The 20,519-nt window shown below is 43.8% G+C and overlaps 1 protein-coding gene across 1 annotated transcript in view; it reads left to right on the top strand.

Moving 5' to 3' along the window:
* Positions 1-20,519, top strand: part of TANC2 (tetratricopeptide repeat, ankyrin repeat and coiled-coil containing 2) — a 585,366-nt gene that overhangs the window by 84,172 nt on the left and 480,675 nt on the right. Inside the window, exon 2 of the mRNA XM_024201203.2 lies at positions 19,440-19,503. The gene's annotated coding sequence lies outside the window, so the exon portion shown is untranslated. The remainder of the gene's footprint in view (positions 1-19,439; positions 19,504-20,519) is intronic.

Here is a 20,519-nt window from a genome sequence, read left to right as displayed (position 1 = left end):
TCAAGTCTAAAGTCTGGTTAGTCAAAATGTAGAGAACTTGGCAAGTTCTCCTGTACTGTATCCAATGGGCAAAATAACATTTGTTCTCAGGAAGCATTCTACTTTTTTCAGATTTATTCCTTTTATATGAGAGTTCTTACTACTTTGGGTTCAGTTATATTTATATTGTGATTTGAGGAGTATCCTAATTCTTTTCCTGTTTTAGATGTTGTTCTTTGAGCGCTTGCTCACGTCCATTCCATATTAGGTGTGCGTGCGACACATCACACTGTTGCCAGAGATTTCCCCCTCAGTGGTATCTGTCGGGCCAGTTCTTGCACCGGTATAAGGTGTGCCGCCAGCCATGCACTCTCTGATTTCCTTCTTACTGCACATGTCGGTTGCTGGAATGACTCCTTGCTTCGGCAAGGGTCCTTCTCAGTATCTTTTTGGACTCTGTTCCATAGTTAAAGTATAGTTTTAGTGTCTAGATATTGTAGTTAGCATTAGTGTAAATAGATAGTCCCTGTCATCAACGGACTGTCTTCCCCCCGGGGGGTGGGCATGCCTTGGTCTGCAGGCTTCAAACTTTGTGTCTCCTGCAGCAAACCTATGCCCATGAGCGACCTGCACGCCAGCTGCTTGAAGTGCTTGGGAGAAACTCAGATGAGGGACAAATGTCAGATTTGTCGGGACTTTACACCCACACTAAAAAGGACAAAGAAATAAGACTGAAGGCTATTCTAATGGAAGCCGCTCTCAGACCAGCCTCAGAGCCAAGCCACACAGATTCTGCAAGAGCATTTCGGCTTTGCCACGAAGCGCTCCTTTGGCACCATGCTCTTCCCAGCACGGTTCACCATCTCTGATGCTGCGGAAGAAACACAAAAAGCAGTGCACCGACAGAGGGCGCTGCCGGTGCAGAAAAAGGACAAGCATGGGGAAAGCAGCATAGTGCAACCCGCACATGGCCACTCCTCCACACCTGGGCCCACAGTAGCACCGTCGACTCCACCCAGAGCATTCGGTGCAGGACCCTCTGTCGACACCCAGAAGCAACTGCAGCACCAGTGGTCTGTCTGTCACTTCAACCCCAGAGGCCTTTGCAGTGGCTAGCGATTCACCATCACTTCCGGTTCCCCCGATTCCAATATGACAGCTGCCAGCTCCAATGACTGGGAGCAGGAAGTAGCAGGGAGCGTCGATCCCTTTTCCGGCACTGAGCTGCCCTGGCATCTTCTAAGGGTAAGCCAGTCCTGATTCCCTCTTCGTGACCATCTCCAGTCCACTGCTGGTCCCCGAATCCCCGGCGCTGTATGGAGGCAAAGTGGGTACTGCTCCACTGTGGTCACCGAGGGAAGACTCTTCATCTGAGTCTGAGAGGGAACCTTCGTGCAGCCTAACGGTCACCACCAGCACCCAGCCTATGCGCCACCGAACCTTGGTGTGGGTCCCCCCCCACCGGCACCTGGCTAACTGGCCAGTGGCCTATGCAATGCCCATACTGGAATCCTTGGGAGTTTCCCTTGGTACCAAGGTCACTCTCCCTCTGATATTATTCAGTGATTTTGGAGTGGCGGGCTACTGCCTGTTTCTAATCGGCACCAGACCCCGACTCCGGTACTGATGTTCAGGATGTGGCTCCTATGGAAGAGAAAGGAGCCCCTCCTCTGGTGCAAACTGCCTCCTCCTCCTCCCCAGACGAAGCCGTCTTGGGTCCCAGTAGCTCATTTCCGCAGGACGACTTCAGGGCCCATCAGGACCTTCTGAAGCTGATAGCTGCTAACCTGCGGCTGGAAATTGAGGAGCGTAAGGAAACATACCACAGCTTTATTGACATTCTTGCTGCAGCATCTCCCTCCAAAGTAGCCTTACCTATTAATGAGTCTGTAATAGGTCTAGTCAAAGCCCTGTGGCAACTCCTTCTCTGCTCCCCACCTCAAAGTGAGCAGAAAAGAAATATATGCCAGCAAGTGGGTTTGAATATCTATACTCACACCTCCCCCTTCCCAGAGTTCTTGGTTGTGTCGGCAGCCAACGAGAGGGACAGGCAGGGCCAGATGAGTGCTACCCCAAACAAAAAGACCCCCCCCCCCCCCAAACTCCTGGACCTGTTTGGGAAAAAGGTTTATTCAGTGGCTAGCCTTCAACTGTGTATGTGTAACTAGCAAGTTTTGCTGGGGAGATATGATTACAATCTGTGGGACTCAGTGGCCAAGTGTAAAGACACTCTGCCTCACGATTCAAGGCAAGAATTCAGTGCTCTCTTGGAGGAGGGTAAGAATGTAGCCAGGACCTCTCTCCAGGCAGCTCTGGATGACAATGACCTCTGCTGTCACCAAGAGGTGCTGTACTTGGCTCCAGTCCGTGGGACTTCTTCATGGGGTCCAACAATCTTCTCACTATTTTCGGAGCAGACAGACTTCATGGCCTGAAGGGTTCAATGGTCACTCTCAGGTCTTTGGGCCTCTACACTCCATTGGCTTCTAGAAAGCACTTCAGGCCCCAATAACCACCTCGTTTCTTGGTGCCACCTTTGAGACAGGAGCCTTATAAAAGGAAAGGGAGAGGTTACAAGTGTTGTCAGCTGCTCCCGTCCACCTCAGCCCCCCCCAACCTGGGACTCATAGGTACTCCAGTAGGCCCAAGCAGGCTTTTTAAAGGTGCACTGAGGGCACTATACCAGTTCCCCCTTATGATCTTGCCACCCCTTTATTTTTGGACCGTATGTCCCACTTCATCCCAGTGTGGTTCTGCATAACATCAGACCACTGGGTGCTAAGTACAGGGACTAATCGGCTATACCTTTCAGATTTTATCCACCCCATCCTCCCACTCCCCATCCTCTTCTGGGACCCTTCTAATGAGCAACTCCTCGCCCAGAAAGTGCAATCCCTCCTACGAATGGAGGCTGTGGAGGAGGTTCTTCTTCGAGTGCTTGCTCATGTTGATTCAATTGTAGGTGTGCGTGCGCCCATGTGCGCGGCCATCGGAGACTTTTGCCTTAGCGGCGCCCGTAGGGCCGGCTGTGGCGCCCTCTGAAGTGCCGTGCTCATGGTGTGGTATATCAGATGCTGCCCGCCCTGCGCCCTCTCAGTTCCTTCTTACCACCCGTGGTGGTCAGTTGGAGCGCCTCTGTCTCTTGCTTCTCAAGCAGTCAGCGGTTTCTCGTGTAGCTTAGACTTGTGCTTTACTTGTAAATAGGTTAATCGTTTTTAATTAGTTATTAAGTACCTGTTAAGTATTGTTAGATAGTGTCCCAATGGGGACTTTGCCCCATGTCCCGGTCTCCAGGTTTCAAGCCCTGCTCTTCGTGTAACAGGCCTATGCCTGTTAGTAACCTGCATGAGTGTTGTCTACAGTGCCTCAGGGAAATCCATATTAAGGAGTGCTGTCGCATCTGCCAGAACTTTTTTCTGTGGACACAAAGAGAGGGAGACATCCTGATGCAGGCTGCCCGAACTGGCACCCAGTGCTTCAACTTCAGTGCATAGCATACCTTTGGCACTGGGGTCCTCCCGGCACCGATCCCCGTCACTGAAGAAAAAGACTATGGGGCTCTGGGCAAAGGACCCTGCTCGGGCCTTAAGCCCACTCCGACCTGCTAAATGGCTCGGCCGTGGGGAGTTCCTCCCCTCCCCCAGAAGGACCCGCCACCAACTCGGAGCCAAGACAAGTGAGCACCACCAGTCTCCAGAGCCAAGACAGAGCCTTAAGGCGCCATGTTCTTGGTCTCCACGTCAACCCAGGTCTCCGGCTCGCCGCTACGAGTCGTTGGCACCATTGGTTGTGTTGGTGGCCAACAAAAGGGACAGACGGAGCCACCAGTTCCACCCCTAAGAACAAAGAGGCATAGAGACTGGATTTGTTCAGTTGGAAGATTTATTCTGTGGCTAGCCTCCAGTTTCGGGTGGCGAAACACCGGGCCCTCTTGGTCCGTTAGAATTCTAACGTGTGGGACTCTCTCCTCAAATTAAAGGACTCCATGTCCCAGGAGGTGGCCCAGGAGTTTGCAACCCTGGTGGAAGAGGGGGCCACAGCGACCTGGTGCTCTCTCCATATGGCCTGGGACATGGCCAGTTCAGCTGTCTGAGTGGTCACCTCAGCAGTGGTCATGTGGCGCAGTTCCTGGCTCCAGACCGCGGGCCTGTCCCAGAAGATGCAGGCCTCTATCTCGGACCTCCTGTTTGACGGTGTCGGCCTGTTTTCCGACCAAACAGATGCATGTCTACATGGCCTGAGGGATACCTTGACAACCCTCCACTCCCTGGGGATGCACATGCCTCAGACATCCAGGCAGCCGTTCCGGCCTCTTCCGCCACCTAGAAAGTGGCAGCCTCGACAGAGGCCTGCGAGAAAAAGGGACACCGGGTTTAACCATTGCTGCCATTCGTTGTCCCGATCTCCTCCATAGCCTGGCCTGGCGAAACACCAGTGGGGCCAGAAGCACTCATTTTGAGGGTGCGCTCGGGAGCGACGCAGCAGCCAACTGCCTGGATCCTTCCTGCCCTTTCCTCGACTGCCTTTTCCCCTACCGTTCAGCCTGGTCGCGGGTTACGTCAGACTGTTGGGTCCTGGACGTAGTGGCTCGCGGCTAAACCCTTAAATTTTTGGCCGCCCCTCCTTCCCGCCACCCCACTTCCCCATCCCTCTTCAGGGACCCTTCTCACGAGCAACTCCTCGTTCAGGAGATTGAGAACCGCCTAGGCCTGGGGGCCATGAAGGAAGTTCCTTGGGATAGGCGCAAAAGAGTATTCTACTCTCGCTACCTCATAATCTCGAAGGCAAAAGGGGGCTCAGACCCATTCTGGACCTGCGGGGCATCAACAAGTCTCACGAATTTGAAGTTCCACATGGTATCCCTGGCCTCCATCATCCCTTCCCTGGATCCAGGGGACTAGATCACTCTCAACTTAAAAGACACTTACTTTCAAGACTCCATATTGCAACCTTAGAGCTTGTTCTCAGCCCAGGAAGCTAAAATAATTAAAAAAAAGAAGTAATGTGAGAAAGAGATTGGGCAACCAACCCATGGGCAATGAAGACCCCTAAAATCTGACATTTAGCAAGATGAAATATGTACTTATTTATCTTAATTTAATGAAATGGTTAGTGATCTGGGTTCCTATTGTATAAATTAAGATAGAGTATTATAAAGAGGTCAGTGATCAGTTGTTCTCCATGACCACTCAAGATAGGACAAGAAGTAATAGGCTCAATCCGCAGCAAGGGAGATTTAGGTTAGATAGCAGGGAAAAGTTTCTAATGGCAAGGAACGTTAAGCATTAGAATAGGTGTCTAGGGAAGGTTGTGAAATCCCCATCATTGGAGGCTTTTAAAAACAGGCTAGATAGCCTTAGCGCAGGGGGCTTGACTAGATAACTAGAGTTCCCTTCCAGCCCTACATTTTTATGATTTTATATAGAATAAAATCATCACACAGTACAATATCATATTAAGGGCTGGTCATCCAACCATAAAACATAAATAAAATAGCTCTTAGCAAATACAATAAGAAATCAATAACACACACAATAAATCCCTCCAACCCTGAACCCAGCTCATCTCTAAAAGCCTGGGATTCAAAAAAATGGGATTTGCAATTTTCTGAGACGTTAAATATATTTGAACTTTGGTGGCCTGGAATGGCAGAAAAGTGATTGACTTTGGAACTCATTCCCCCTCTAAGACCAATCCCAAAGAATACAGGTGGCTTCCTGTCTTTTACATCAAGGGAGCTCTAGTTCAAGTGCCTCTGCTCATCTGAACTATAGCACAATGGTTTGTGGAGAAAGGTGATATCTCTGGTAGCTGGGACCTAATCGTTAAAGGTTTTTATAGGTTTAAAAACTCCTTGAGTTCTATCTAGAAACCTGCTGACTGCCAGTACAGGTCATGGAGCAATGTTTTATAATTTCAAAGTTTGATGCCTTACACTGTTTCCCTTTTTAAAATAATGAAAGAAGTGTGTTCCCATTAATTCATTTGACAGACCATACTGCTCTGTGATGTGAGTAGTCACTGAAATTTTATCTCTGAAACTAAAAGATTTGTTTTCTGGATATTATTCTGTCCAAAAGGTCTCATACACAGTAAAAAATCTTACAAATCATCAAAATATATACATAGGAACGTAGGAATTGACATATTGGATCTGACCTTGTGGTCCCTTTAGGACAGTATCTTACTCCAAAAGTGGCCAGCATGAGATGCTTCAGAGGAATGTACAACAAAATATGTAGTAGGAGGTTTAGGGATAATCTACTCCCCAGTAAAATATCATTATAATCCATAACAATTAGAGGTTGGTTTAAACCTTAAAGCATGGAGGTTTTAGATCCCTTTCAAAATGTTTTTGTCAGCATTAGCTGTTATAACTCTGGATAGTCTTGTTATCCATATAAATATCCAATCTTTCTTTGAACCTGTTAAATTCTTGCCCTGCAAAATATCCTCTGGGAATGAGTTCTGTCATCTAATTATACTGCTGGATATTTTTCAAGGGGCAACACTGGGAAAGTGGCCCTTCCAATTAATGAGGCCCTTTTGGAACTAGTGAAGACCCTGTAGAATACTCCAACTTTGTTGGCTCCCACAGCTGTGTGCGCAGACAAGCACTACTGTGTTTCTGCCCAGGGATTTGAGTGTTTTCATTCTTATGCAGCCATGAATTCTCTGGTGGTTACGACTGCGAATGAGCGAGCGAGGCAAAGGACGTTCAACTCAGCCACCAGATAAAGAGGGACCAAAAGAAATGACATGTTGGATAGAATGATTTATTCCACTTCATCTGTTCAAATCTGTATAGCTAATCAGCAAGCACTATTTGCTAAGTATAATTTTTTTAATTGGCAGTCTGTCAAAATTTACAGATATGCTTCCTCGAGACACAAGATAATAGTTCAAGGCTATTTTGGCAGAGGGCCGTCCTGTAGCAAAAACATCTCATCAGTTCGTGTTGGATGTTGTAGAAGTTTCCTCTAGAATTATTACCTCTGTAATAATAATGAGAATAGTCTTGTGGCTGCAAAATTCTGGTATTGTTCCCAATATACAACAGGCTATAGAGGACCTTCCCTTTGATGGTCCTTTTCTATTATCAAATAAAACTGATGAGACATTACATTTCTTCAGAGACCATGGATGGCTGTTCCTTAGAGGTCTCTGTATCCTAAGAGATGACAGCATAGACCTCCAAATCCTTAGTACTCCCAACAGTTCTGTAGACAGCCCGTCTATCCACCCAGGCAATTTGATTTTTGGAAAAAGAAGCATAGACCTCAGAGAAGGAGGTCCTCTAGCTCTGGCTCCAATCAGGAGGCTCGTACCCAGCTATCTGTGGGGAAACCTCCCTTTTGGCGGTTCCCATGAGGATAACAGTTCAGTCACTTGCAGTTTGGTGGCTATTTCCCCTGTTTGGGAACAGACTATCCCACTCTTTAGGTGCTTGGGAGGCCATAAAGGACAGGTAAGTCCTATGTACCGTGAGATGGAAATATTCAATTCTTCTCTACTGCCCCGCTTCCCACTCTCCTGCCTTCACCATTTTCAGGGACCTATCTCGTGAGTCCCTGCTTGTTCAAGAAATTTGGACTCTTCTCTCCTTAGGAGCTGTAAAAGGAGTTCCTGTGCAGTTTCAAGGAGGGGGTTTTTACATGAGGTATTTTCTAATTCCCAAATCCAAGGGCAGCCTGGACGCATTTTGGACACCTCAGAATTTCAACAAGTTCATCAAGTATGTGAGATTTTGTATGGTTTCCCTGGCATCAATGCTTCCATCCCAGGATCACAACAACTCGCTTGTTACCCGTAAATTTCAGGACACTTCATGTCAGGGTACTCCCAAACCACAGGAAGTTTCTCAGATTTGTGGTAGGGGGCCATCATTATCAGTACACAGTACTTCCTTTTGGACTATCATCAGCACCTCACATATTCAAATCACAAAAATTCTAATTGACATGAATTGGCTTCTTCATTGATGGCCAAAGTGAGAATGAGCGTGGACACTGTCACTACTCTCTTCTCCTAGAGATGATCTCTCAAGGTCTGGTTGATGCACATGGATGAGCCAGTGATCTATTTTTTGGATGGTGAACTCTTGTCTCTAGGGCTACACCATTTTTCATGAGCCATAATTTTTCACTTAAGATAAAAACTGTGTGTGTGTGTTGTGACAGACCCAGACCAGTGGGGTACAGGAGTCTGGTAGAGGGCAAATATACTGGTCACTGGATGAGTAGTTTTCTGTTCCCTGAGTGACAAGAGCAGGGGCTGCACTAGAGTAATCAGGAACCTGCTAGAACCAGTTAAGCAGGCAGGCTAATTAGGACACCTGGAGCCAATTAAGAAGAAGCTGCTAGAATCAATTAAGGCAGGCTAATCAGGGCACCTGGGTTTTAAAAGGAGCTCACCTCAGTTTGTGGTGTGAGTATGAGGAGCTGGGTGCAAGAGGCACAAGGAGCTGAGAGTGAGAGGGTGTGCTGCTGGATGACTGAGGAGCACAAGCGTTATCAGACACCAGGAGGAAGGTCCTGTGGTGAGAATAAGGAAGGTGTTTGGAGGAGGCCATGGGGAAGTGGCCCAGGGAGTTGTAGCTGTCATGCAGTTGTTACAGGAGGCACTATAGACAGCTGCAGTCCACAGGGCCCTGGGCTGGAACCCGGAGTAGAGGGCGGGCCCGGGTTCCCCCCAAACCTCCCAATTGATCTGGACTGTGGGTTCTTCCAGAGGGGAAGGTCTCTGGGCTGTTCTCCAACCCACATGGTGAATCTCTGAGGCAAGAAAATCCACCAATAAGCGCAGGACCCACCGAGATAGAGGAGGAACTTTGTCACAGTGTGTTTGTATTTATATAGAGATGAAAGTGCGTTTTTCTGAAATTGCACATTTGAATGAACCATTGAAGTCCATTTTCCCCTCCTTTCATTGGAAATACTCCTCTATAACTTTTTTTTTTTTTTTTTTTGAAGAAAATTCTATGGGCCCTTGGAGGAATCACTCATCTTGACTTTTTTTTTGCTAGTGAGGGGGTTCAGTAATTAACTTTAAGTAGACTTGCAAGTAAAAGTAATATAATAGTTTGTGAAGAAAAAGAAAGAGCTGCAGGGTATGATGATTTTAAGTTATAATTTTAAAGTTCTTTTCTTTCCTTAATTTGGGGAGGGTTTTTTTTTTTTTTGTGTTTTTATTTAGTAGTAATACTTTGGGGAAATGTGTGTCTGATTTCTTTTTTTCCTCTACTCAGCATAGTGCAGTATGTGAAGAAGAATATATTAGATTCTTCAAAGAAAATAATACCAAGATACTTGAATTACATTGCTGCACTGTGGCTATGCTTAGACTAGTCTAAATGAGCTCTGGCCTCCACTACCAAAGGTGCCTGTGTGTGTATATCCACCTGGTAGCACAGTTGGTTCCAAACTAAGGCCCCACTCCTGAAATTTTCTCCATGTGGTCAAACTCTTTTTTCCATGCAGATCATTGGGGCTCAAGGCCTTGCCTGCACTGGAAATTTTGTTTGTTTGTTTGATATAAGCTAAGGCAGTGTTTCTCAAATGCGGCCACCGTGGCCGCATGCAGTCTCCAGGGGCTTTTCTTGCGGCCACAGCCTCCTAGATAATGATTGCGGAGAGGGGGGGGGGGAGGGACAGCAGCAGTCCCCCCCGTTGGGGCCTCCAGCAGGGTTTGAGCCTTGTCCCCTCTGGAGACACAAACACTGGAGGAGCAAGCATCCAGTCAGTTCCCCACCTTCCCAGGAGTGGTGGAGTCAGGCTTCAGCCCTGTGGTGGCAGGCGGCAGGCTCCAGCTGCAGGGCTTCAGGCTCCATCTCCAGGCACTGGGGTCTGTCTCAGGGCTTTGGGCTCTGTTCCCCAGCTGCACAGTGGTGGGCTCCAGCCCCTGTCCATGTGGCAGTGGGCTCTGGCCCCGGGCTCACCCTTAGAGCATTGCCCCGGCCCCCGCTGCTTCCCCCAGGCCCCCATTCATTACCCCCTATCACCCTGGCCCTGCTGCCTCTCTATCCACCTCACCATTCAGGGCTTAATTTGTATCCTGGCATGCCAAGGCTGAGTAAGTCTGCTGTGAAAAGTGATATTTGTATGTTTGTTAATATCACTTTTCACAGCAGACTAAGGCTATGTCTACACTAGCACTTTTGTCGAACGGGGTGTGAACAAAACACCCCCGACCGACAAAAGTTTCACAGACAGAAGCGCTGGTGTGGACAGCGGTATGTTGGCGGGAGACGCTCTCCTGCCAACATAGCTACTGCCGCTCATTGGTGTGGTTTAATTATGCCAGCAGGAGAGCTTCTCCCGCCGGCATAGAGCAGCTACACAGGAGACCTTACAGCGGCACAGCTGCAGTGGTACAACTCTGCTGCTGTAAGGTCTGTAGTGTAGACATAGCCTTAGTAGCTAGCTGGAGGCTGTGAAAAGTGATATTAACATACCAGTATCACTTTTTTCACAGCAGCAGACGTACTAGCCAGCAAGTCTTTTAAAAAAAAAAAAAAGCAACCAAAAAAGCAAAAGAAAAAACAACAAAGACAAGAACATGCAAAGCACCTTATATGTGTTTCTAGTCTGTTTAGGTCCAGTAAAAAATAGAAACAACTGTACATTATTTTTATTATTGCAAAAAACCCTACATAAATAAATTACAATGATTTGGAAATGTATATGTGCATATTTATTCATTTTTCCTAAAGTTATTTAAGTATTTTAGGAAAAATTGTCAGAGCGGCCATCAGCAAGAGTTGGTGGCCACACTCTGAGGCCACCAAAAAATTTGTTGCGAGACCCGTTGGGCTAAGGTGTGAATTTAAACTAGTCTTATACTGGACTAAGAATGTCCCCAGGGAGTTATACAGAAATAATTATATGGATATAACTGGTAAAAATTTTCCATGTAGACAAGGCTTAAGTTTGCTTCCTCTTTTGAAGAAACAATATATTGGTGTAAGGGACTGATAACTGGTTTTACTAACAGATCTCATATGGTTATGCAGTTTTTTTTCAGTGATAGCTGAATGTAAATGTTTTAATGTGTAATACTACATTACTGTATTAAAGTGGTTATGAGATGCAATCTGAAAGTGCTTTAACCATATTTAATGGATGGTGTTGAGTAAGTATGAGAATACATTTCCCCCTTCTGATGATTAGGCATTTTAAATATAACAAGAACTGTATTACAGATTTAGGTAGAAGTCAAAAACTGGCAGAAAGGGGAACAAATGTCAGATGATAGTGAGTAAAGAGAAGAGCTAAAATTTAAAAGTAGAAGATCCATGGAAATATCCTTGCAGATGAAATTGGAGATGCTCAATAATGGAATGAAGAGGGAGATGGGCAGGGTTTCAGTGTTCATGTTAGGCTAAAGTGAACAGAGAATTTAAGATGAGATTGAAAATTGGCATGATATCTCAAAAGAAAAAGTAGAAACTTGGCACAGATGGGCCTTTATGAGCGACTCCTGAGATAAGAAAGGCCAAGGCTGGAGGAGCAGAGTGAGAAGGTAGATAGAAGAGCAATGAAAGGGGGCAGAGTAAACGTATGTAGAGCTCTGAAAACAAGAGTTGGGTTTTTTGTTTTTTTAAATTGGATTTGGAGACTTATGGGGAGCCATTGAAGCAGTCAAAGAATTTGGGCTGCTGTCTTCTACCTACCTGGACTAAGAAGATTTTCTTGGAAACACAACCAGAAATGGGGCCTGGCTTTTGTTTAGTGACCAGAAAATGTTTTGATGTGCTGTGAATTGGAAAAATCCTCAGGCTTTAGAATATTAGCATATATCTGAATCATGCCTTGTAACTTGGTAGCATGGTTCAGATTGTAAAACAATGTGACTGATTTTTTTAAAAATAGAGAAGAAGGGGTAGAGAGGGAGTTGTTCATAATTGTTTGTTTAATATTCTGTCAGCAAACTTGTTGAGATATAACATTTCAGAATTTAGAAGTCTCATACCATTAATTAAAGTGCAGAATCTACAAGTATAATTAGAAAGAGGATTATAGACATTTAAGGAATAAAAGCATTTTAGCAATGTGCAGATTTTATTGACAGCTCACTAAGAGCTGCTGCATTCATATAAAGATTTGTAAGGTAATTATGAGTGGATGGAAGTTCACTGTTTAGAGACTCACTGCAGAGAACATTCATGAACTACATTCTGAATACAGATGAAATATCATCAAGCAAATTATGGGTCGTCAACACTCATTATGTATGAAGTATAAACTATAGATTAACTAGTACTGTAAAATACAAAACAGAAAACGTGTTATTGCATTCTGAGTTGTTAAGTAGACCAATGACAGTAAGCTGCTGAAATATTTTAAAAGAAATATCTTTAGTTATCCAAAAAATGGTACAAATTGTTAAGCTTTTCAGTTATCAAATTGTGAAGCATCCAGCACCTTAAAGAAGAAATCTGTCTTCCCTCTATCTTATAGCTATTTTTAAGGTACCTCCTATTACCTTACTGTCTAAGTGGTGGCAAACAGTTATGAAGAAGACATAAAGAGGCTTAAAAGGTGCTTTCTTCTTGGGACTGTGTGGATTTTTTATGGAGGTGATTGATAAGGAAAGCCTTTCTTGGTCTGAACCTGGTTAGATTGGGTGCAATCTGGTCTCCTTCAATTACAGGTGTTTGTTTCAAATGCTTTGACCACAGTATTTGAAAGTCTTAACCCGGATTTCTCCAGTTGTATCATTCCTGTGGAGAGCAAATGTCTTGGAGGGTCGTGAATGACCAGACAATTTGGGAGATATTTCAAGAAAAATACTATTGTATATTGCTATTTTAGCTATAGTACATAAATTCTCTTAAATTGTTTTGGAAATATAAGTTGTTACTTTAACATTTAACTACAATAACAAAATACTGTATTTTAAAATGGCCAAACTGACTATTTCATATAATTTATATACAAACATTTCCCCCCAGTATTATTGGTGATCATTTATTTTTAAAAAATCAACTAGGAGTCCGGTGGCACCTTAAAGACTAACAAATTTATTTGGGCATAAGCTTTTGTGGGTAAAAACCCCACTTTTTCAGATGCATGGCCAGAAGTGGGGTTTTTACCCACAAAAGCTTATGCCCAAATAAATTTGTTAGTCTTTAAGGTGCCACCGGACTCCTCGTTGATTTTGTGGACACAGACTAACACGGCTACCCCTCTGATTTATTTTTAAGTTATGGAATCTGTCTCCTAGTAATCATAAAAGTCAGGAACTAGAAGCACTGGCTGGAGACAAGCAGAATATGGTTTGAAACTATGCAAAGTTCCCCCCATAGCTCTATTTACGAACCTGACTGCATACTGATCTGTAGCACTTACTATTATGATAGCCCTCTGTTTAACACTGCCAAACTGTAAGTGGTTTTGAGATGCAGATAAAACTAAGAAAATAAGATGACACTATCAAACTCAGTTTCTCTGTTATTTGCTGCCAGTCATCAATATATTTTTCATGAAGTGCAGCTTTCTCTATATTGCCTAGAAGTTACTCAAACCTTCCAGACAAATAAAGTTCAGCAAAGAATTAGAGCTTGTTGATTTTCTGTATTCTTCACTTGTATTCATGCAGACTAATAATACTCTATTATGAATATATGTTGCAGGTATTTTTTTTTGTTTTAAATCAACCCTCTAATAGAATAAAATATGCCACTCAAGGGGCTTGCTGTAAAATAAAGGTAACCAAATGTAGTCAGTTTTTCTTTATGAAAAGCTGGTTTGAGAACCTCTTCTCTTCTTTCCCAGAAAATTAGAGAGAACTGTTGTTTAATGTTAAATTGATTCTGCATCTAACGTTTTAGTTCAGACTAAGTGTGCCAAGAGAACCAAAACCCACATACTGTTTCTGTTTCCCTGAGTTAAGAGATCCCTGGATCATTACAACATGAATTATACATTAAAATTACTACAAATATTGCTACTTTTTATGACATTCAGTAATACATAGCACTGTCTAAGAAGACTGTATAGCACAGTGTGTGGGTCTTTTTCAAAGTATTACCAAATATTTTTTTAAAATTATTTTTGGTGAAAGGCTTTAGATTGGAAAGATCTGGCGGCTGCTGCTGTGTGTGTTTGTGTGTGTGTGTGTATATATATCCACAAAATAGTGTAACCGTAACTCTCTGAATTTCCAGGATTTTCAGGTGCTAGGTTTTGGGATAACTACAACATTATCGCAATGTTTATTCCCCATGAAGTTACTGAAATGTATTGTCATCCTTAATTCCATTTTAACATAGTCTTTTAAAAAAGATTTAAAAATGTATATATGAACACTAAACAAGAAACTAAAAGAGATTGCTGTCATGTGATATTTCTAAAGATTTGAATATATATTATCAACCTTAAATACTTTTTAAAAATGCAAGGGAAGAATCATGGTTACATCAAAGCCAGACTATATCAGCTAATTGCGCTCGCCTTAGAGCTGCTTTGCATCACAAAAAAAAATCAAAGCCAATGAGATGTACTGGTCAATCTGGCCGTTAATTTGCAGTCGTTTTAGGCTTGGTTTACTCTAAGTCATTCAGGGATGTGGAAAATCCACACCTCCGAGCGATACGTTTATCCCAACCCGGGGAGGTGGAGTACCTACGCCAACAGAAGGTGGTCTCCCATCAGAATAGGTAGTGTCTTCACTAAGTGCTGCAGCACTGTAAGTGTAGACCACCCCTTAGGGCAGTGGTTCTCAAACTTTTTTTTTCGCAGACCACTTGAAAATTGCTGAGGATCTCGGTGGACCACTTAATGATCTTTCCAAATGTTGTTTGTACTGTTAGCTAACTATTGTAAAGCCCTTTGGATAAAGCACTATATAAAAAAACCTTAATAGTAATAAAAGTTTTTTTTTGTTCTACAAATAAAAGCACACAACTCATATTTTAATATCAGTAGTCTTACCTTTATAATGTAATGGATGTGCCCCCTCTCCCCCGCCGCGGCATCCCCCGAGCTGGAGAGGACGGGGGTCTCTCCCTCTCTCCCCTGCTGCGGCAGCCCCCAAGCTTGGGCTGGGAAGGAGGCGGGGGTCTCCCTCTCTCCCCCACCGCAGCAGCCTCCGAGCTGGGGATGGGAAGGAGGGGGGTCTCTCCCCCGCCACAGCAGCCACAGAGTTGAAGCTGGGACGGAGGGCCATATCTCCTCAGCAGCCACAGCCCTGGAGCTGTGGAAAGTTGCCTCTTTCTCTGGTCGCCGCAGCCATGCACATCTGAAATTCCGCCCACCCCCTCTTTTCGCCCCACTGCCCCCTCCCACCTACCCCTCTATTCCCTCCAAGTCCAGCATCTCACCTTACATGTGCGTCTTCTCCAGGGTCCAGGCACCTAATCAATGGAGCCAAGCCTGCGTGGCTCCCCTAATTAGGTGGGTGGCCTTTCATTCTATTGTGTGCGGCTGCCCAGGCTAGCATCTTAGTGGGAACTATCTGCGGACCACCTGAATGGAGCTCGTGGACCACTGGTGGTCCATGGACCACAGTTTGAGAACCTCTGCCTTAGGGTTTGTCATCACTGATACAAAGGTGGGTTTTTTACAGTGAGATAATTAACATGCAATAGTTTTCTCACTTGGAAATCCTAAATGGAGAGAAGGCACTTGTAGGTTTTACCGTGAAGGCAGTGAGGTGAGGTCAGCATTCTATCTTCTGTGCATGACTGACCCCACTTAGTTGTCTTGCTGTAAATATAAAGTGCCTTGTCTCCACTGTTTTTGCAGAGAGACATCTAATGAGCAGTAAATATGCAGCATTTTTTATCAATTAAGATGCAGCCGTACTGGTTTAGAGGACAGTGTTAATGAGGCCGGTGGTATGTGAAGGGGGCAGGGAGAACTCAGCCTCTGAGTCCCAGTGTGTCTGTGCTTTGAGCTCCCCCAGCACTACTGCCTCAGTTCCCCTGGCAGTGTCGCCTCAATGCACAGTGAACCAGGGAAGCAGTGACTTGGCAAGCCTTTCAAGTGCTGATGCACAAGCTGGCATGTAGCCACAGACTCTTTAACGAGTAATGACAGTGGAGACGACTAATCTATCAATGAGAATACTTGACGTGCGCCCAGTCTCCCTCATACTGCTGAGTAATTTCAACCAATAGAATTATTGCATGAAAATTAGCTTTAGAGAAAGGATGGTGTTTGGTTGAGTAACTCTGATGTCACAATAGCCCCACTTAATTTACCTTTACTGCGGACCTAAGCCTGACTGTTCCTGATATAAGCATAAATTAGATACACTTTTAATAACTTAGCTTAATTATAACTTCATTTCTTCAAATATAGCATATGCACAAGATTTCAGTTAATTTTATTTTCATTGAAAGTTTGAAGTGTCTGCATTATTCCATTAAGATAATTCAGGACAAATAAAAGATGGACACAGAAGGCTAATTTCTTAAAGGACATAGTTTTATTTAATTTTAATGGATAAATTGATCAAAGGATTTACTTGTAAACCCTCAGAAAATGTGTTCTGTATTCTGAGATAAGTGCTGTTAATTAGGAGAGGATGTGCTGTATTTTTTATAGTGTTACTTCCCTCTTCCCCTGGGGAAAGGCTAGGGACCCTGAGTGGCGGGGTGGATGCAGACGAAAGAAAATTCTGGGTTTGATGGGTTGGAACTGGAGTTGGAGAAATCAGGCACAAGGAGATCACTTATAGGATGAAGAACAAATTAGCTTTTAATGATTACAGCTGTCTGGTGCCTCTGAACGAGTCCTGGAACTAGCGTCAAAACAAAAGGAAAGGGGCTACTCACTCACAATTACAGCTGTCACCTTACTCCACTAAATGTAATCATCCTCTCCGAGATCTTGTTATCCTGCAGCCTTTCCCTCGTGGTTACCACCACTAATGGTCATAGCTGCCTTTCCCCCCTTCTGGCCCCATAGAGCTAGCAATTCAAAAACCCTTTAATTTGGCCAATCGAGGCCAAGGCCCATGGAGGTGGAAACATCTCCGACTCTGACTGTCATTAAGTCTGCCATTCCCTGTGTCTGCTGTGGGCCTTTCTATGTACAAGCTAGATGACTTCCTGCAGACTTTGTCTCCTTTCCCCAGGGGTCAGGCTTGTTATAGTACAGAGTAAACAGGTTGTATCCCTGCTTTAAGTCCAAAACTCTTTGATTTCTGATAGGCACTGTGACATCTTGTAGTAGTCGTAGTTGCATTAGTTGTGAATGAGATACAGGGAGTCCTTGGACTTACGACACAATCTGTTCCTCAGAATTGCATTGTAAGTCGAAATGTTGTAAGTCGAAACTGCTTTTCCCATAGGAATCAATGATCTGAAGGGGGGGATTGGTTCCTGAACCAAGGCTTGATACACTATTTTCACCACAGTAACCCAGATTTTTGTAGTAAATTAATTATAGATGACTAATGTTGCAATATCAGTGTATTTACTGTACACTGTATTTTGTAAACAGCCTTCAAATAAACACATAAACTCACATATGCTGCTCAGAATGCCGGAAACACAGGCTCAGAAAGCCAAGGAGAATGGCACACATGCTGAGCCTCAGCCAATTGCTGTTCAAGCTTTCTGATTGGCTTCCAGCCCCAGCCAATCAAAAATAAGCAGCAACCCTACCCAGCAAAAAAGCTACCCTGCTCCCTCGAAGCCAATCAGAAGCGACCCTTTCCAGCTCTATACCAGTATAATGCAACCAGGAAGTGATTTCAGGCAAACTTTATGCAAATCAAGCGTCGTAAGGGCGAAACAAGCGTTCTAGGGGCAAAACAGGTAGTCAATTGAAAAGCGTTGTAAGTGGCGTCTGATGACTCCCTGTACATAGTTGAGTCACTGGCATATTGTTGGCAGGTGAGCCCATGGTAGTTGTTTGTCTCTCCTAGTGGTCTCAGGTAGATACTGAGGAGAAGAGGGGATAGTATAGAGCACTATGGAATATCACAGGCGAGGGTCTTTATAGAGGAGGAACAGTTACCCATAAGCACTATGGGCTTTGCTGGAGAGGAATGATAGGAACAACTTCGGTGCTGGGCCATCAGTTTCTGGTCTGTCATGTAGGTAGGTTAGCAGTATCTAGTGGTCTAATGTGTCAAAAGCTGCAGAGAAGTCCAGCAGCATAATCATGGAGATCCTGTCATTGGCTATAAGAACTGGTCATCTTTTAGTGCACCTATAGCTCTCTCTGTTCTGTGCCCTGGTTTGAACTCTGACTGTAAGGTATCCAGGAAGTTGGCTGATGTCACGTGTTGGAGTTTAGTGGTTATGACTTGCTCAGGAATAGGAAGTTGGAGATGGGAAGGTGCTTGGTAACTTCAGAAATGTTAAGGCAGAATAACTTCCCAAATGTATGGAATGTGTGACTGTCAGATGTGCCAAAATGTTGGTGCAAGAGCATCTGAGAGGTCCCTGTTAAGGTTTTGCACTACAGTGTGAGTTTGATGAAGCTGGGGTATGTATTGCTTCTTGATATCTGTTGGAGGTGGAAATGAAAGCCTTATGTAGTGTTGGAATGTGTTATTTGCCAGTGTTGTAGGCATTGTGACAGTGGCAAGGAATGCAGGAGACTTGTCCCTTAACTTATTTCCATGCTTTTCAGTTTTTGAGTTGGTGAATGTGTCCTGATACAACCCTAACTGTTACTTAATTAATTTTAGTTTTATACCTCTCTTCTTCCTTTCAACTTTTTTGTTCTAAACAGCAACAGGTATATCAATGAAGCCTTCTGTGATAATGTCCCAGTAGATGCCAACAAGCAGGATTCTGCACACATCACAATACTAATATATGTGATAAAACTCTTTCCATAGACTTTATACTATGTTTCAAAATACAGTACAATATTTATGTGACCTTTTCAAAGATACCAGGTGATGTGGACTGATGAACTAATTAAACAGCTACTGTACATACTTGATACAAGAACAAAACTAAATCCTGAAATTTTGACTCCGTTTTAACTCCCCTTCAGTGAGAGTTGTGCTTGAAGAAGAGCAGAATAAAAACTAAGTAAAGTCTTCAGGAGTTAACCCAAAAAGCTTAGTAGTGCACAGAAAAAAAATAGTCACGGGTAGTTGCAAAAAATGGTATAAAGTGCTTTCTTTTTAAATATTACACTGTAGTGTATATATTGAAAGAAACACTACATTATACTTTTTCTCAGTTCTTCACATGAAAATCATTGAGGGTGAAAAAAAGTGCTCAAGGTGATCAAAATTAATTTTGATCAGTTAAAGATTTACAACTATGGAATTTTAATGGTGAGGAGAACTAAGAGGTGATAGCTGATACATTAATACCCCGTAGAAAGCTGTGAGCTGTTCATGTGATATTATTGTGACTTTATGTACCCTTTCAACAGTGGGGTTTAATTTTGAATTCCAAAAATGTGAGATGTAGTTTGCCAGATAGTTAAATGGAATGTTTTGAGGGTCTTAGTACTAAATTTTGTTGTTTTTGTGTCTTGCAGGATTTTTGGCACATGGAGGAAGGCGATCATCACTTAGAAATTTAACTCAATTTCACATTTCAAGGTAGGAGAGCCCCCGCTTCCCCCATCTTATTTATTAAATCAGTGAGACTGTTCCTTCAAGTAAAATGGAAATCCTGTATTTTTTTCATGTTCATGTCTGTGCTATTCTTTTATTAATCGAGAGGTGTAATACAGTAGGTGATACAGTCTTCCTTTTATCAGTTTTAGTTCTTCTGACCTGATAGATTTGGAAAAGTGGCATGAAACAATCTTCCTTATTGATGTTTGAGCTTTATTTGTCTTATTTCTTAGAGATAAGTGGCATAAAAATTGAGTTAAATAAAAATATAATCATGCAGAGTTCTAAACTCTTCCTCTGGTTGTAAATATCAACAAGCTTGTTTTTAGTTACTGATTAATATAATTTAAGATTAATTTTATAATAAAAATTATACTAATTTTGTGTAAAACTTTACTATCTATACTAAAAGCTTCCTCCAGCTTGTGCTGCCTCTATAGCAGCAGGCAGCTCAGCCACATCTCCCTGTTGCAGAGCTTTTCTGAGGAAAATTCCAAACTTTATTACAGAATACTAGACTAACAGCTTGGCTTAATAATTTGTCGGTTTAATTCCCAGCCATGTCTCAGGGCTGCATTTGATGTTTTGGAGAGATTATCCTCTCAGTTCTGCTTTCTTTTCTGAGGTGTTTTCAGTGACTGGTCCTCCTGAAGGCTTCAGAGAGACATAGGATGAGAAAAGTCAGAGGCAAAAGGGAAGATCTGGGTTCAGTGGGGATCTCAGCCGGGTGTGTATGGGGGAAAAGGACTCTTTCACAACCCAATTACATTAACCCCCCCTTCCCAGGGTAGAAAAAAAAGCCAGTCAGGATTGGAGAGGCCATCTTGACAGTGCAAGAAGACGCTTTGGCAGTACGGAAGGGGCCTTCAGCTGTAGCTCCTTTCCCCTGTTGCCACCTCTATAAAAGGCCTGCTCTCCTCCCCCCTCCCCTCCCCCCCCCAGGATCTGTACTTGTATCCCAGGCTGAGTCCAAAGTATAGCAGGATCAAAAGGAACCC

Source organism: Terrapene carolina, unplaced genomic scaffold (assembly GCF_002925995.2).
Source record: "Terrapene carolina triunguis isolate 2854851 unplaced genomic scaffold, T_m_triunguis-2.0 Scaffold193, whole genome shotgun sequence".
In the NCBI taxonomy this organism is placed as follows: Eukaryota; Metazoa; Chordata; order Testudines; family Emydidae; genus Terrapene; species Terrapene triunguis.
This window is presented reverse-complemented; position numbering and strand designations above follow the sequence as displayed.